Genomic DNA, 4,355 nt, shown 5'->3' on the forward strand with positions numbered 1-4,355 from the left:
TTTTAGGGATCAGCAATTATTAGGGTCTTTTTAGAGAGTGGCTGCCACAGTATTCTTGTTTTTTAGTGAGAGATGAAAAGTTGATTGGTAGCCCTAAGTGCCTGAGTAGGGCTTGTTGATCCCCCATTGCAGGGTGATTTTCTAGGTAATTGGTTGGGGAACATCTGAGTTCCGTTATCTATTGATTTTTCTTCTTTGGGTGGCTTGTATTTTCCCACAGAAGGTTCACACATGGAAGGGAAAGCCATGCTGTGAGTGTTCTGGGAGCTGAGTGGAGGGAGTCTGGGAAATCTGTCATTGGTTTTCCATTCATTCGTGTGATCCTCTATGTCTGTTGCAACAACTTCCTTGAGATCCGCCTGACGTCTCCGTGGCCGGAGACCTTCTGTTATACGTTTTCCACATACTAAACAAACTTCTGCCCAGACCAAGGAGAACTGCCTATGGACATTTAACCAATCCTCCTTATTTTAACTGCCCCTTCACCTCCAGAGGTATCTGGTGCTGCCAATTGCTGAGCTTTGGAGGTTCTGCAAGTAGAAACTGAGTCAGTTCTCAGATTCTACCCTCTGCTGCCTTAGACTTCAGTTTTCTGGGATCTGCTTTTCTTTTATTATTCATCTATCTGCATTATAACATCCCACATTTTTTTTGTATGTGACTCTTTTATGGTTTCCCAGTCCTTCTGTGTTTATGGCTTCTTAAAAAAAGTTTTTTTGTGGTTTATTTTGGATGCCCTCAAAATCACCCTCAAATAAATGTGTAATGCAGTGACGTTTAGTAACTACCAAGTGTGTGCAACCATCATCATAAATAAGTGTTAGAACATTTTTCATCCCTACCCCCCACCTTAAGATCTCTCAACCCATTTCCAGTTCATACCCATTGATAGCCCTAGGCAACAATTAATCTACTCTCTTAGTGAATTTGGCTTTGCTGGACATATGTAAGTGATCTGACTCTTTTCATTTAGCATGTTTTTGAGGTCTAGCAATGGCATCATTTATTCTTTCCTTATTCTGCTTATCTTTGGTCTGGGTTACTCTTTTTCCTGATTTTTATGATAAAAACCTAGATTATTGATTGAGACCTTTCTTCTATTATAAGAATTAGAAGCTATAAATTTTCTTTTAACCCCTACTTTATCGGCATTGTGTAAATTTTGATATGTTGTGTTTTCTTTGCTTGCTTGTTTGTTTGTTTTTTTGAGACGGAGTTTCCCTCTTGTTGCCCAGGCTGGAGTACAATGGCACCATCTCGGCTCACCGCAAGCTCCGCCTCCCAGGTTCAAGCGATTCTCCTGCCTCAGCCTTCCCAAGCAGGCATGGACCACTATGCCTGGCTAATTTTGTATTTTTAGTAGAGACAGGGTTTCTACATGTTAATCAGTCTGGTCTCAAACTCCCAACCTCAGGTGATCCGCCCGCCTCGGCCTTCCAAAGTGCTGGGATTACAGGCGTGAGCCACCACGCCTGCCTGATGTGTTTTAATTTTCTAACATCCCCTTTGACTCATGGATTGGTTACGCTTGTGTTATTCAGTCTCTACATATTGGATTCTTCAAATTTCCTTATATTGTTGCTTTGTAATTTGAGTCCATCCTAGTTGGAGAATATATTCTGTGTGGTTTAAATCCTTTTAATTATATTAATTCTTGTGTTACGGCCTAATATAGGGTCTCTGGATAATGTTCCACGTTGACTTCAAAAAGTGTTTACTCTATTGTTGGGTGGTAGAGTGTTTCATAAATATCTGTTAGGTTCAGTTGATTTATATTGTTGCTTAAGTCTTGTGATTCATTGCTGATCTTCTCTCTAGTTGTTGTATCCATTATTGAATGGAAAGTATTGAAATCTCTATTATTGTTACATTGTTCTTTTTTTTGAGATGGAGTCTTGCTCTGTTGCCCGGGATAGAGTGCAGTGGTGTGATCTCCACTCACTGCAAGCTCTGCCTCCCGGGTTCACGCCATTCTCCTGCCTTAGCCTCCGAGTAGCTGGGACTACAGGCACCACCACGTCCGGCTAATTTTTTGTGTGTACTTTTAATAGAGACAGGGTTTCATCGTGTTAGCCAGGATGGGTCTCCATCTCCTGAACTCGTGATCCGCGGGACTCATCCTCCCAAAGTCCTGGGATTACAGGCGTGAGCCACCGTAACCGGGCCTATTGTTACATTGTTCTGTTTTCCCCTTCAATTCTGTCAGTTTGCGTCTCAACTATCTGGCCCTCTTTTGCTAGGTTACATACATACATATAAATGTTGTATCTTCTTGATGGATTGACCCTTTTATCAATACAAAATGTCCTTCTTTGTCCTTCTTTGTCTCTCTTAACAGTTTTTGTCTTATGGTATATTTTGTCTGAAATTATTGGAGCAGCTTTAGTTCCCTTTGGGTAACTGCATCATATATTCCCATTCCATCCTTTTACTGCCAACCTAATTGTGTCTTTAAATCTACAGTGTGTCACTTATATATCCGGTGCTTGGATAGCATTTTTCCTTTTTTTTTTTTTTGTTTGAGACAGGGCCTCTCTGCTGCCCAGGGTGGAGTGCAGTGGCACAATCACAGCGCACTGCAGCCTAGAACACCCGGGCTCAAGCAATCCTCCCACCTCAGCCTTCTGAGTAGCTGGAACCACAGGCGCCAGCCACCATGCCTGGCTAATTTTTAAAAATTTTTTGTAGAGACAGGGTCTCACCTTGTTGCCCAGGCTATTTGCAAACCCCTGGGCTCAAGCAGTCCTCCTGCCTTGACCTCCCAAAGTGTTAGGATTACAGGCATGAGCCACTGCACCTGGCGGATAACATTTTTATCCATTCTATAAATCTCTGCCTTTTGACTGAAGTGTTTAATCCATTTGCATATAATGTAATTACTGTTAAGGTAATTACAAACCTATGTACACGTTTTTTATTTTACCAGTTTTAGTGGTAATTAGAAAAGTGGTTCTCCCACTTTGATATTTCTACAAATAAGCAGTAAATATTTTAAAATTCAGGTTATGTGTCTGTATCAGGCCCAACCCAGAAATACTGAATATCCAGTATTTGAATATCCAAAATACTGAATACTGGATATTCAATATTTCTGGGTTGGGTCCTATATCCTGCTTTTCTAACAACCTTCCTCATATTGTTGAATTTGCTGGTCCATGGACCACACTTTGAATAGCTGGGATCATCTTTCCATAATAAAAGGATTTTGAGTGGAAATGGTATCTTCTGGATATCTATACATCAATCCTTGTTCCATGGCATTTCACATCCTTTCAGCTTTGCCATAAAGGCAGATATTAGTTTGAAAGAGTGTAGTCCTTCTTCCCCAAACTTTAAATGGTGAGGGAGATAAGGATAGGGATACCTCACAGGTGGTGCATTCAATCCTCAAATAAAAATAAAAAGGGAAAAACTTTTCTTGCCCCATCACTACGTGTGTTCTGTAGTTGCCAGCATAGAGCAAAACTTGGCTGAACTTACTTAAATCCCTCTTCATGCTTCCTGACCAAGTTGCTTAGAATTGCTTAATATTCAAACACAGGGTTTTATTCACCATTCCCATACGATGTCCTGATTTACACCACATCCAGTTGGTGCTGAGAGAATATGCACAGGTGAGAGAAGTAATGAGGATCTCATCCATTCTTGCTTTGCTCACTGCTTCCTTTTCTCAGATGTCAATGCCTGATGCCAGGTCCACTCATTGAAATTCCATAAAGACTGGAATTTGTTGCCTTGGAGCATGTATATACATTCTCTTGTTATTATCCGCCCAGTTCCTCATCAGGACCTTCTGTTGCTTCTAATAGTTAACCTCTTTAAATAGGACCGTTTCCCTCTTCTGCAAGTAAAGTTGCAGTAGGGTTCTGATGACATTAACATTTTAAGAGAACTTGTGATTTTGTTTACTTAAAAATTAGGGATGTGAACAGAGGTCGACTCAACCTGAGAAAGAAGCTATTTGTTCTAGTGACTAAATTTATAAATGAGATTCAGAGCCACTTGATTAATAGAAGATATATACTTTGAAAAATACAATGAGACACACTAAAAAAAATTCACCTTTTGCAGTACTTTTCATTGGATTGCTTCATAATTTCTTGGTGTTGGAAAATTAATTCCTAAAGCAACAAGATTAAAGGATGCTTGGGTAAGCAATTAGTTTACCTGTCTTTTCTGGGACCTTACATGGTTCATCCATGACTGCATTTTCTTTTAGAATTGGAGTTTAATGAATAAAAACTTTAATATAATCTACTGATTCTTTATCTCACTTAGGTGAAACACTCTTATCTTGCAGAAATATTTCCCCTTTGCTTTGCTTTTAGGTTGACATTGCAAACGGTACGGTCACC

Source organism: Colobus angolensis, unplaced genomic scaffold (genome assembly GCF_000951035.1).
Source record: "Colobus angolensis palliatus isolate OR3802 unplaced genomic scaffold, Cang.pa_1.0 Scaffold378, whole genome shotgun sequence".
In the NCBI taxonomy this organism is placed as follows: Eukaryota; Metazoa; Chordata; class Mammalia; order Primates; family Cercopithecidae; genus Colobus; species Colobus angolensis.